The 15,293-nt window shown below is 43.6% G+C and overlaps 1 long non-coding RNA gene across 1 annotated transcript in view; it reads left to right on the forward strand.

Annotated features, from left to right (window-relative positions):
• The window catches only part of LOC146776178 (uncharacterized), a 194,995-nt gene that overhangs the window by 152,302 nt on the left and 27,400 nt on the right, over positions 1–15,293 (forward strand). The window lies entirely within an intron of this gene.

Below are 15,293 nucleotides of genomic sequence, written 5' to 3' on the forward strand. Positions count from 1 at the left end.
TTTTGAAGGGTGCAGAGGGCAAGTGACAGATTTATAACCATGTGATTATTGGCACCCCCTTATCACTTCTCTGCACAGATGTAGTAACTATAGTGGGAGATTCATGGCAGATTTAAATTCGCTGACCAACATTGTTCTTTGGAAACATTGCAGGATTTTTTTAGAAGGCATGGAGTATCTGTTTGAAGGAATTACCGATCACAGTATTTAGACCTTAATTGACAAATGCAAAATATACAAATGACCGAAAAGCCTGGTGAATATTGATTTTATTAACAGTTAATTTTGTTATCACTGTCCTCACCTTGAAGCCAGGTTTGGGTCAGTATTCACAGCTAAGCATTTGAACAGAAATGCTGCTCATGATATGATCTCAATGGAAAAGATTGATGCGCTTATGGAAATACATGGTGTGCATATATTAAACAAGCATTTACAATGCAATGGTCTCGGCATTGTTAAAGTTAGAGCTATTGGCATTGCTCATGACATTATTTTTGTTTATGTTTTTGTTTTTAAAACATTTAAAGAAACGGCATTGTTATTTACAATGTCAATAGCTTAATGCGAGACCTATTGCATTTGCACCCACACACAGAGCCACACACATAGAGCAACCCACACACAAATAGAGCCACCCACAGAGCCACCTACACACACACACACACACACACACACACACACACGCAGTAGCCCACTGACGTATTTACATTATGTGCACTTTGTGATCTGCATGGTACATGTTCTTTGCTGCAGGCACATTAACCGTATGTGCTACCTTTCCAGGAGTCAAAACTTCCACTAGACAAAACTCCGATCTCTCTCTAAGAAGAACATTAAACAACAGAGTCATCATGACATTTTTATTGTTGCCGAAAATTGCTGGAGGCCAGGAACGAGGCAGCAAGCGCTTTTAAAACCTTAATTTACTTGCAAACATAATGTCTCCACCCAAAGTCAGCGCCCGGTCACACCGGTTGCACTGCCCTAGAGCTGGCCCTTCTCAAGGGTCCTGTGACCTCAGTGACAGAGTCACTGTTGTTCTTGGCTGTGCTGCTTCATAGGCCTGCTAGCAAGACTGGAGGTGAACTTCAGTATGGATTGTGGTGGACAAACCTTGAAGGTTAACCCAGACTTGCCAGTGCTAGGGTCCACCTGCTGGTGCTAAGACACCAGCCCTTCTAAGGTCTCGCGAAGCCTTCTAAGGTCTAGCATGGGATTGTGCTCTCTCAGGAGAGTCGTCTGGTGGACTGGTTATTAAGGCTGAACCTGGTTCCCCAGTTCCAAATTCAGCAGCTCTGGCCATAGTGCCACATCCTCTCCCCCACTGAACACCATATTGTCCCACTGAGAAAAACTCACACTGCCTTCAACTAAAACCCAATTGCTGCCGGCTATAAACACCTGGATGAGGCAATAGACAAGAGCAATATGCGGCCTACAAAGAAAAGTAACATCATCCTGGAAAAAGCAAACACTCATAGGGGAATGCAAAATTTAGAAAACCATGTGAAATGCAAGCAGGGACAACATTGTTACCTTAACGCTTTTACACTCACTATTCAGAAATCAGTGAGTGCTTTTGCCTGAAAGGGGCCTTGAATGGTCCCATTTCAATGTCCATTGCTAATATCCTTACAAAACGTTAGCAGAATGGTAAAAAGACCACATCCGTGTAACGCCCTGAACGTCTCAGGATCGTTTAACAGACACGATAATGAGAACGCAACCACTTGTGAAGGTTTAGTTATTTTAATGAAGGCAAAAATAATACAAGGAATAAACAAAGGTTATAGTCACTGGAATCCTCCAGGCTAAGTACGTTACCAGCCCACAGCACGGATGGTCCTAGCCGTCCTCTGCATATACGCCGATCCCGGCGTATGCCAACAGAGGGCAGAAATGAAATGGCCGACAATGCCAATCGGTAGGCTGTGAGGGGCACGAAGAGTGTTGGGGAGAATCGAGGAGTCAGGGAAACACCCAGCCGGGGTCTCTACCTGAAGGGAGCAGCCGCTCAACCTCTTCCTCAGACTGCACCGGGACGCGGAGTCACCTCCTGGTGATGCGTCACCGATACCCCAATCACAAGCAAAGAAGACTGAACCGAGAGCAGCCGCTCGATCGATCCTGTGGACTTCCGAGTCTGTAACGCGGCAAACACCTCCTGGTGTGCGTTACAGCTGGCAGTCCCTGTATCTCTGGTCGGGCTGGGAGTTACGACTCCAACCAGCAAAAGCGCCACTGCGCTTTGACTCAGCCGAGTCAAAAAGCGAAGCTCAATGGTTATCCGGTAGAGCTTCCGGGTCCTTCACAGGTGACGATGGGGCAAGACACGGCCCAGGGAGTAACGACTCGACCTACCTCCGTTCTTGCCTTACTGGAGCACCACTCCGGAACACTGCTCTTCACTAAGCAGGTACGTCGGTGTAAACACAATATCCGACAGCGTTGTACCTCCCGGTTCCTCCCTTTATAGGGCGTGTTTTCCTTGAGTTATGTAACAGCTCTCCTGTTTACATAAGGGCGTGTTTTCCTTGAGTTATGTAACTGCTCTCCTGTTTACATAAGGGCGTGTTTTCCTTGAGTTATGTAACAGCTCTCCTGTTTACATAACCTCTCAACCGCTAAGCATCCTGGGAGATGTAGTCCGTTTTCGCTGGTTACCGTTTTCCTCCCCTCGCATGACAGGAATTCTTGACAATCCGTGGACGCAGAGCCGCAGTACACATTTTGTTTTCCAATCCACACTTTGCAGTACCTCCAGGATTGGTACACTAGTTGCAAGCCCCGGGAAAACAAAGATAAGACAAGAAAAATAGCGCTTCACTGGCAAACTCTGTAAAAGTGGCGCTAATGTGTTTGGGTGTGAATAAAATCAATCTGGACAGTTTGCTACCACTGTCTTACTTTATTTAGTTATTTTTCATATTTTTAACCTTTTATTCCAGATGCTGCACCTTAGAAATAAAATACGACATTTCCAGCAAAAATGATTTTCTTTTTTAGATCCATTTCACAGGGGAGCAAATAAAAGAAAGTAGAGGAAAGAGAGTGAGAACCCCATCTTGAAGTCAAGGTTCAGTAAGAGAAGAACTGCTAGACAGAAAGAGAGGGAAGAATGAAAGAGTGGGGGGGGGCAGCTGAAGCATTTATTTATTTATTTATTTTTATTTAATGAAATTTTATATAGCGCGAACATTACCCGAAGGTGTCAGAGCACTTTACAAAAGAACCAGTCGCGTTACATAAGGACTTTGGATTACATGAGTTACATAAGAGATACAAACAGAAAAAAATTGCAAATGTACAAGTTGTAAAGTCACTCAAGGCATGTTAGGGTCAGGCAGGCAGTAAGGCAGGTATACATTGGCCGAAATCAGTGGTTAGCAGTTAAAAATCAGAACCAATTAAGCCTATTTAATAGCAGATCGTGGTGATCTTTAGTTTTAGCTGAAGTGACTGGCTTTTCCGCGTATGGCCGCACCTCTAAATAGTGTTTCAGAGCCTTGACGAGACCACGAAGCGTTCCGATTACAATTAGCATTATTTTTGCAAACTATTCATGTGCTCCTTCTGTCCCGTTTGTCGCTGCACACCTGTTTCCATGGAAACACGCTGTGATACAAGCTGGGCCTCGTGGACCCAGGTGCAAAACAGAGCGCTTCATGCACACGGCCTGGAGCGAAGTCTCAATTCTTTCTCCAGAGTATTCGGCTTAAACAGTTCAAGCCAAATGTTTAACCCGAATTGTAAGCGTTTAAGGATTTTCCCTAAAAAATGTGTACATTCACTCAAAGCCAACAGAAGGCGCAACTTTCAGAATGTGAAGTTTCTTTTAAATTGACACCAAGACTGCCCGAGACACGCGAAGGGAGCAGTGTGAAGCACGTTTTTAGTCTACAGAAAACCGTACCTACTTTCGCTGCGTTTCCCGCTGCTGTCTGAAGGCGCAGTGCCAGGCAAAGCAGAAGTAAATCAACAAAATGAATGCGGCCTCTCCTGCCTGATCCGGCCCGGAATTTGAGAACGAAGGCAGACCTTGGGTGTGTAGAGAGGATGCAGCTTTCTAGGTAGGCGGTTGGGGCGAGTGAGCTGCGTGGCGGCCACCCCCGTCCCCTCTCCATCTTGTTAGTGCGCGGTAGAAGCAGCAGGCCTGGGGTCTTCTCACTTCAGCATTGTCGCACAGGGCGCCACAGGCACTAAAGCCGGCCCTGTGTGCGTCAAAGGCACTGTGCAAAACACTGCTGGGGCAGCTGAAGCGGCAGAGCAGAAGCAGACACTGTATTTTCCTTCTCTTAGTAAGAAGGAAAAGACAGAGGGCCATATGTAGGTAGCATACAAGTTACCACTTCTTAAATACCGAACTTTACCGATTCGGTATTTAAGAAGTGGTAACTCGTATGTAGGTAATCATTCGGTAAATATCACGAATCGGAGAAATTCGGTAATTTCCGAATCGGTATTTATCGATTCGGTAATGAGGCATACCTTCCCATTGATTCCTATGGGCCTCCAGGCCCATAGGAATCAATGGGAAGGTATGCCTCATTACCGAATCGGTAAATACCGATTCGGTAATGGGGGGAGCACATTCAAGGGTGGCAGGGTGTCACATTGACACCCTGTTGCACCCCTGATTCCTGCATGTGTGCACATGTGGCGCACATACATGCCCTAAGGGCATGTATGTCTGCCACATGGCACTGTTAGTCCAGCAAAATATTGCTTTTTGCAATGAATTCCGTATTTAGCACCAACATATATTTGGTGCTAAATACCGAATTATTTTCCCTACACATCACTCATTTGAGTGTCACCTACATAACATTTCAGGATTCGGTATTTACCGATTCGGTAAATTACCGAATCCTGAAATGTTCCCCCTACATAGCAAAAGCCTAAATACCGGTCGGTAACGGGATATTTACCGAAAATCGGCCGTTACCGACCGGTATTAGGCCACCTACATATGGCCCAGAGTCCTGTTACTTCTCTGCCGCCCGTCCTCGAGCGCCAGGAAACGCTGTGCTTGAGGGGTGAGGAGGAGGGGAAAGAGTGGGGGGGGGCAGCTGAAGCGGCAGAGCAGAAGCGGACACTGTATTTTTCTTCTAGTAAGAAGGAAAAGACAGAGTCCTGTTACTTCTCTGCCGCCCGTGAACCATGTGAAATGCAAGCAGTTACAACATTGTTACCTTAACGCTTTTACTCACGGGACTTGAAACGCCGATCCAGCAGCAAGAAAGAGGCGACTCCACGTCCCGCTCCGACCGCGCACAAATGGACGAATCTTCCGACGCTAAACAAAAAAAAAACATGCCCACCACGTGTAAAAGGGGCAGAAAGGGGCGGGGCTTCAAAAAAGCGAAAGAAGTGAAAAAACACGCCCCCGAATCGGAAAAAGACGGGGCTTGTTTGGAGAGACAAAGCTCTTCTCCAATGGCTGACCAGCATTTAAGAGGCCAGCCAATGGAGAAGAGGGAAGAAGAGGGGTGGGTTAAAGCCTCACTTCTGAAAACGTTAAATCTCGCGAGCGAGACTGCGCAAGCGCAGCCTTCGCTAGCCGAGACCTAAAAAAGGAAGGTGTTCTACTTCAAAAATATTCTTTAGAAAAATCAAGAGGTATAGCTTTTCATAAAAGAAATATGAGATCAAATATTTGGGTGTTATGATGCCTTTGAAGTGTAAGTGGGTCTGGGTACAGCCCCCCATTTCCCCACCCATCCTGCTAGGATGTCCCATCCTGTCATACCTAGTCCCCCTTGTCAGCCTGTATGGGAGGAATATACAAAATATAATGTAGATTTGATTATATTCTGACAGCTCACAATGGGCAGAGAAATTTAAATCTGGGTCAACTCCTGTGGTTTTATTCTCAAGCTTACTAACTGACTCATTGTAAACTAAGTGAACTGGAGTTGCAATTTTGCACTCCACAGGAAATGTATCCTTTGCCTCTTCGTTATATTACTGACCTCACGGTAGCATAAAATAATAGTGTTCTAGTTAGTGTGGATATTTGGCAAGATGATTGTTTTCATCGCCTTGACTGCTATTTTAAAGGGTTAGTACTGGGTTACAAGTTCCTTAAAAAAGCATACATACTAGCTGTTATGGTAAATGAAAGGGGTACACAATGTACATCTCATTCTTAGAAAACCTTTGGTAAACTCTGGACACTGAATTACCTTTTTCTTCACTCTGCCATCACTTGTCAGACCAAAAGAACAAATAAGAGGCTATATCAAATTTGCCATGTTTGATCAAAGTACATCAAGACGACAGGACTAATGTGTTGCTGATGGCTGAATCTGCCCATTACAATACCTTTTTTGTCTGCAGGCTTGATATCTACAAATTATTTCAGTTACTAATCCTTTAGAACTGTACAGCTAGCTCATGATATGGTGCACAAGTACATCCTTCCAAAAAGAAAAGTTTAACAGAAACTTAAAATCAACTATAAGTTTACAGGAGCAGAAAAAAGACTCATCATTTTATGGCTGTGTATGTGATTAAGAACTTAATTAATCCTCCACTCATGGCCGGTCCTGGGACTTTAGGGGCCCGGGCAGAAAGGGAATGTGTGAGGCCCCTTTAAATTGCATACAACGTGAAATCACAGAAAATGACATAATAGGAAGTGCCATCAATTGACTATTGTTGAGGGACTTTGCAAGAAGCTACTTTTTTGGTGCAGATATTAGTAAAACAAAAACATAAATATCAACATGAATAAAATAATCAGATATATTTTTAATTTCAAATAACTGGAAATACATTACATCTGTCACACTGGATGGAAAGGTTTGGCCTAAGTTTCTCCAAAACTTATAAGTTCAATCAAATGTTAGCAATTACTTTCCAGATTAGTGCATTCGATATGTATATGTGTATGCTGTATTTATATAGCGTAAACCAAGCCGAAAGGCTGCTAAGCACTGTACAGGGTAAAAGAAACAGTCAACATGTGATAGGAGGAGTAGATGGTTTGTGGATCATGACTTCGTTTTTTTTTTAAGTTGAGTATTTGCTGTTTCTTAAATTGGAGCTGACTTCAGATTGTCGGGTGGATATGGGAATATCATTCTAGATCTTTGGGGCATATACGGAGAAGGTTTTTTTCTTGTTGTTTGCTTTTTTTTTAGCACATCTTTTTCTGAAGATGTCTTTGCTGCAGGTGTGTGGAGAGCCACTGGAGATGGCAAGCTGGTCATCCAAGAAGGCAGGGGTGTCAGTCATGTGGTGCAAACCTAGCCAAAAGCAACAAAGCGCTGTACAGGGTCAGTGTTTTATGTTTATGGGATCTATAAAGCACATGGCTGCCTGAGGGCTTCGCAGCGCTATCAAGAGGAAGGAAAGGTGTGGAGGTAGAGAAATCATGGGAACAACCAAGTCTTGAGTTTTTTTCTGAAACTCCGTTCGTCTTTAATCAATCTCAATTCTGTGGTGATTGAGTTCCAGAGCTTTGGGGCCAGGTGTGAAAAGGATCTCCCTCCCCATCTTGATCTCTTTATACTTAGTGTGTTCATAAAGAAGATGGTTGCGGACCTGAGGGGCCTATTGGGGACATATGGGAAGACTAGGGTCTTTAGCAGAGCTGGACACCTGTCATACATGGCTTTTTGAGCTAGGCAGAGGGCTTTAAACCTGACCCTGGTTTGAATAGATTGCCAATGGAGCTTTTTCAGAGAGGATCTCACTGACTCTTGTCTAGGGATTTACAGAAGCATTCTGGCTGCAGCATTTTGGACAACCTGTAGCCTGTCGACCATATATTTGGGGGCCCCCAGATACAGGGAGTTGCCGTAGTCCAGTCTTGAGTCCACTTCAGCCTGGACAAGCATAAAGTCAAGGAGTGATGGGAAAGGTAGCTGGTTTGTGGACTACTAACACATTGTGGTAGCTTTGCAGATAATGTAGCTGAGCTTGAAGAGGTGTGAGCCGGGCAAGGAGGACCTGTGGATTTCCATCACAGTGTTATGATGTGGTCATATTTCTTCATGCACTAGTGAGGTGTGCTGCAGCATATAGAATGCAACTAAGGGGGCCAGTGTGTATTAAAATTGGACAATGGTTTCCCAGATACCAAGTGAAAGATAGGGTATGTCCAAAATAGATATGAAACCAAATACAGCTGTTGAAAATAGCGTGACTTTTATTACAGACATCACCCTAGTCGCTGAAAAACACCAGAAACAGAATACAATCACATGCAGGCTAAAAGGGTTTAATTTCATGTGCCATGAGCCATGGCTACAACACCACTATCAACGTCCTCTGAAGTCTTTAAACGTTCTGATACTAATAATTAGTATACACTTACATGGGTCCATAGTGCTTTTCATTTTGTAAATTAGCATGATGCAGATTCAGTTAACAGATTTGAGCTCCAGCTCCTCTCATCTGATTTCTCCTAATTTTGTACAAACCTTGGAATGCACATGTTTAAATGCAAATAAATGCTGTGAGCCAGGCCCACTAACTGGGCCATTTCCTTGGGCCTCACAGAATTGGACTATGGCTGCAGGGCCCATTGGAGAGAGGCCTGACCTCTAGGATTGTGTCTGGTCAGTATTTTAGAGTCATAGATAGTATTTTCATGTCTAAAACAGAGCAAATAAATCTCAGTAGAGCTTTTGGGGATATAACAATATAGAACAAAGTATCTATGCCTCATCAGCGTGGTAACATCTCTTAAATTGGAGGTGCAGAAAATGTAAAGACAAATGGTGTAAACAGTAGGTCTTCAAATTGGGGCGAGACTCCCCTAGTGGACCTCGATTTATCATGGGGGGCGGGGGTGCATCAGCCTCAGTAGTGGCTGACATTATTTCAAGCATTCCATCCTTCTCTTTTTTATTTATACTTTAGTAAGTCACCCTAAGTGGGATGGGTATGCCCAAAAGTGATTGATGAAATGCTTGAATTAATCACAGCATCTGGTAATTACTCGTGGTGTATCCCACTTTATCGTTATTGTGCACACTGTCTCACATGAACCAAGCTATACCTGGCTGATGATCCCTAACTAGGGCGACATCTGCCTTGTTCTGTCCAAACTGGATTACACCAATAGCCTTTATCACGGATCCCCTTTAATGACCATGAAAAGACTACAACGGATTCAGAACTCAGCTGCCAGACTACTCTTACATATAAAACTGCGAGACCACATCTTCCCTGCCTTGAAAGCCCTGCATTGGTTACCGGTTGCTAGAAAATCCATGTTCAAGCTGCTTTGTATCACCCACAAAGCGATACATGGAACGGGACCACTCTTCATCAGGAGTAAAATCACCAAACACATTCAACAAAGGAACCTCCACTCTAGAGTGGCACCTCGCCTCCAAATCCCAAGATACAAGAAAAAAACATAGGTGGCACATCCTTCTCTGTTCAAGCAGCCAAACTATGGAACTCTTTACCCCCAAACATAAGATCCACGTATAAGCACATAATCTTCAGAAAACCACTCAAGTATTGGCTCTTCCCCACATAAGCACCATACGCAAACAGAAACATACAGTGTAGCTCTCTGTATATACCCATTTATTTGTACTATAGTTACATACTTATATATGTGTATTGCTTTGTATAAACATGTAGAATAATTATGTTTAAAAAAATATATTTATATATAGATATTCATTAGCTCTGCGAAACAAATGTACATATTACTGATAGTTACATTATTCTATGTTGTTAACATGTATATCCGTGACTGCATAAATAAGTACATATTTTATCATAACTATTTATCTACAATGCTCCACTACTGAATTAAACATTTTTTAATATATAAACAAATAAATAAAATTAATTTTAAGTACAACAACACTTGAAAGCCAGAGTTTATTTAAAGGATCTTTAATCTACATATACTTACTTCATTTATGCATCTATATACCTTCCATGTACTTCTGGATCTTATATTTGTTACTTTTCTTCAAATTCAGCATATCCAATGCACTTCATAATTTCTCACCCTATACCTCTCTCAATATATCCTCTACCTCAAATCTTTGACTCATCTCAAACCTCTTTCTACTACTCTTTCCAATGCACTACTCTATTTCTCACCCCATACGTCTATCAATACATCCTCTACCTTCACTCTCTCATTCATCCCAAACCCCATACCACTACTATGATCCCCAAAATAACCCTTTTTAAACTCTTCCCTACTCTACCCCTCCTTGCATCATCTCATACCTCTTTTAATATTCCAATCCCCCAAAACAAGCCTTTCTAAGCCCTTCCCTCTGACTCTCCCCCCCACACCCCATTTACCCAAGCCTTCTCTTACTGCTATGACCTCCAAAACAAACAAAGAAAATAAAACATTTCTAAATCCTTCCCTCTTCTATCCCTCCACTATCATTTTCAATCCAAATAACAGACTGACATGTCCACCTCTCAAATTAATTTCATATTTCACCATACTAATTTACCACTTATCCTTTATCGGTCCGGAGTGGCCTGCTACTTGCCAAAAAGAGCTGCAACACCTCATCAAGGGTAGCAAGCGCTATATAAATGCAAACCTTTTCCCTCTTTTAACCCTACGCTATCCGTCTCAATCCAAATAACTGACTAACATATCCACCACTCAAATTACTTTCATATTTCAGTATACCAACTCACCAAAAAGCCTTTATGGGTTTCGGAGTAGCCTGCTACTCGCTGAAAAAGCTCTTTGATGCCTCATCAGGAGTCGTAAGTGCTATATAAATGCAATTAACAATACATTAAAATCTGCCCTGGGCTGCTTGTTTTATGGGTCAGGGAGGACCATGGCTGGTAGTTTGCTCTGTTCTGTTCTCATTGAAGCAGGGTGAAACCTGATTTGCATATAGCTGGGTCCAAACTGAGGTGGCATGGGGTGCAAATTAACAATAGAGTGGGATACAGCCTGAGTAATTACCAGCTGCTGCGATCAATTGAAGCACTTCATCCATCACCTTTTGTGTACTTTTTATGTGGACAGTAAAGTACAGCCATAATTTGGGCTAATTGATCCCATAACCCCTCGAGGCCACTGCCCCATAGCACTTGCTGTGCTATTGATAACTATGCCCTTCAAAGGGGCCTCTTGCCCTGGGCCTTGCAGTAATGGACCAGTGCTGCAAGGCCAAGAACAGCATGTTTCCTCCCTTGGGCCTTTCAGCACTAGACCATGTTTGGTAGGCCTAGGGGAGAATGGACCTTTCCTGACCTTCGCAGCTCTGGATCAAGGCTGTGCAGTACATGAAAGAAGGGACCAGTGGCATAGTAATTTAGCCATGGGCCCTGATGCAAGAAAATGATGTAGCACAGTACAACGCAGCAATACTCTAGGAGCATTGGGTCCAGAACATCCATGAGCCCTGGTGTCACTGCACCTGCTGCCCTACTGATAGCTACACCCCTGAGAGAGGCCTCCAATGAGTCTCACATCAATACTCCTGCTCTGCTAAGCTCATGGACTGGTGCCTCCTCCCCTGAGTGTCCAACCATGGCCGGCTGCAATGCCCACAGGAGGGAGGGCCTCTCCCATGCCTCACAGCTCTCGAACATGGCTGCAATGCCCATGGAAGAGAGTCAAGTAGCACAGTAATGGTGCCATGGGTGCTGGTGCATAGTAAAAGTGGCCCCTCACTCTTGTCCACTGGTTGTACTGTAAAATAAAGCCATCATTTGTGAACATTGGGCACTTAAAATCCCTAGGCCCAGTGCCACTAGTACCTGCTGCCCTATGGATGGCTATGCCCTTGACCGATGGTTATGCCCGGGAAGAAAGGGAATATGTTAGGCCCCTCTAATTTGAATGAAATGTAAAACCACAGAAAATGACATCACCCGACATCGACCTATGCACAGAGCCATGGTACAGAGCTGTGAAACCCTTTTAATGGGTCCCAGGGGAGGGTCCCACACGAGGTGCCCCTCCCTCTGCCTGGACCTCTCAGACATGGTGTATCGCTGAGAGGAATAGGGGAGGGAGCCCACTAACCCATGTGTCTCGAAGCACATAAACATGGCTGCAAGGCACAGGACTTAGGGGCCCTCCCCATTGCCTGGCAATGCTACACCATGGCTACGAGGCATAGGGTAGGAGCCTTCACTCCCCTAGGCATTGCAATCATGGTCTAGTGCTGTGAGGCCCAGGAGTGGTGACCCAGGATAGGGGAGCCCTCTACCATTGACTTCAAAACAATAGTTTAGTTCTGCAAGCCTAGGGGAAGGGTGTTTCCTCCCATGGACCACCCCACCATGATCCACAGCTGTGAGGCGCATGAGAATGTTGTCCCATTCTCTGGCCTCACAGCTATGGTGTAGTGCCCATGGAATATGGTCCCACTGCCATGGGCTTCACATCCAAGGTCTGGTGCTGCAAGACCTACCGAAGGAGAGACCTCTTCCCTGGGCCGCACAGCCATGGTCCCCAGCCATCACTGCAAGAGCCAAGTTGGGTGGCAATTATACATTATCACTTTACAGGACAATTTATGCCTTTGGAGAAACACTGCTCGTGTGGAGACACATTGTGTGTGCAGAAAATTCGAAAGATGTTTATTGGAAAGCAAGGGAACTAAGAGTCACAAAGCAGATTTTTGGTGCTTTATTGTAAATCCCCGCTCTAAAACAGGCCATGTTAAAAATAACTCAGCTGGACATTGAGTATATACTATATTTGAGTTCAAATCCCTTCACTGCCTCCTGGAGTAATCCTTGTCTGCTCGCAACTGCATATTTTGAGAGATAAGTTAAGAAAATGAACTTTGGTATTCAAACAGAATGAAAAAGTCTTAAGCTTTGAAACACCTATGGTAAATATCAGTATCTTTTTTTTTTTACGGGCACACCACTTGTTAGTATGTTTTATGCACGACAGTACTGGCATATTTGCATTGGTGTTCCGGGTAAAGTAAAAACAGGACCCGAGCCACAACCACGATCACCCCGGTCCATTACCCCACTAGATCGCATGACTTGTGGCCTATGTTAAAGAGATCTATTTTCAAGGATTACTTGGGCCAATTAACAATGAAACATCATCTAACCTTACCTGGTCCGCTAGTGGTGGGACCATTCACAACAGGCAAGGTGCATGTGGGAATTATAGGGGATCCGATTTCAGATAGAACCTATAAACCTCACCCGTATGCACATTGGACAGCTGTATCGTGAGACATATGTCTCAGCCTTTTAATGTTTTCACAGCCTGGAAAAATGACAATATGGTCATGACATGTGCATGCAAGAGCGGCATAGCACAACTCAGAGTGGATGGAATAGCAGGATGAATACTCCACTATGACAATGACTGCCCTATATGCTGCCAGTTTACCTTTCATGTATGTGTGTCTTTCTCTATTTTTTGTCTTACCAGGTTGGGGATAGGTACCCACAGTGAGAGTCCCGATCAGCGCAAGGACGCTCAAACACCTTAAAGAATAAGGTATCGCAGGTTCTTTTTTGCCTGGAACCTGAGCGCGAAACATGTTGACCTTAATTTTATGTATGATCTTTTCACTACAGCACCCATCCTGAGAGCAGCGGTGAGTCACACATCCGCCCTCTATATTTGCTTTTAAGGGGAGCTCCAGGATTCACACCTTTTTAATTTACCATTCAGACCCCCGAATAAACATAGGTTGTGGGTACCATTCGGTAATTTTAACACAGCCACTCACTTTCTTCCCTAGGCCCACACACCCGCATGCACAACTGAAGCACCTCCGTAAAAGATCTCCGCCAAAGAGCCCTCTCGCGGGGCCCGTGAGGGACTGCAGCACCACCCACACGAGGAGCACCGCCCGATGATGAAGCATGACACTCGCAAGGGTGTGTGAGGGCACTCTATCTAAAAGGAGGAATTCTCCCCACCACATTTAGAGTTCCAACCTACCGTGAGTCTGACCACTTAGCACCTTTCTCTTTTACGAGCCATAGTTTGGTTTGCACTTTTCTGAGATCTGAGGAACTGTTACCCCCCCCCCCCCCGAGTGTATACACAAAATATCAGTATCTACCACGCATACTACCCAGTAAGTACCCACTGCCACATTACCTGGTCCAACTGGTATGTTTTAACCAGGGAACTAGGATATTTGACATCTAATCTCAGTTTTATGATTGATATAATCACCAGGTTCTAAAGCTGAGCAGGGCTGATAAGAGAAGTGATTTCCTGGGAGGGACAGCCCCTTCACCATGCCATCAGAATCACTGACACCCCAGTTGTGATCCAGATGACTAGTTGGAAATATGGAACTAGGAGACTCGTTTTTTAATCCTTGCCTCTCATTTGGGCAAATTGTTCTCTTCAGCAATCACTTTTCTGAAGTTATTGCTAGGGCCACTGGAATTATGCGGCTGTTGCATTTTTCGCATAATTATAGATTTGCCATATTTGCCACATAATTCATCATCTGCTGCATAATCTGCAGGTTTTAATAAAAACAATATCCTAATAACACAATAACATGTTGGTGCAGCAAGATCCTTTGCAAAGCTAGACTGGTTACATTTCTGTTGCTTATTACTTCATTTGAATGTTAAACTGGTACTAAGTATGTGCAACCAATGTCCAGGCAGTGTTAAGAAGTGCAAAAATGTCAATATAGTGAAGTAATACTATCATAAAATGTGCTGAATTACGTTGCATAATATGCCTTTTCTTGGTGCATAATTTGCTCACCCCTGCTACATAATTTGACCCTCCCATATCACATAATCCCTGTGGCCCTGCTCCCTTTTTGGCAAGAGCTTATTGCTCTGCTGCTCTCTTTTTGACAAGCTGCTAGTGACCAAGATTTTATTTAATTTTTTAAATAATCCCTTCAATGCTCGCACTTCCAGTCCTAATACAAAAGACTACAAAGGAATAAATAAAACAATCAACTATATACAAAAGAAAAAAAAGAGAAAGGAAGAGATGGTAATAACACAGATGAATGAATAGAGCAAAAGAAGAGTTCATACATAAGCATAACATTTATCAAGACAACGTAATACACCACTATATTTATATATAGTTCTGGGATTAAGGTGTGTAATTTTTCCTAAACAAGAAAGCGATTTTGTTTTTGTTACATGTAAGAACCTTGCAGTTGCACTAGATGGCTTTACTGCAGGTACATATTGCAATATCCACAACTGAAATCAAGACGAGTTGTTTACATCACTTATCTCTTCTTTTTTTTTTTTTAAGTCATCAAGATTTTTTTTAATGTACTGAATATTTTCTGTGGGAAGGGAGGTGCCCAGTCATATGTAATAGTCACCTAAATGCAGTACAGTGGTAA

This window comes from Triturus cristatus, chromosome 12, assembly GCF_964204655.1.
Source record: "Triturus cristatus chromosome 12, aTriCri1.1, whole genome shotgun sequence".
Lineage (NCBI taxonomy): Eukaryota > Metazoa > Chordata > Amphibia > Caudata > Salamandridae > Triturus > Triturus cristatus.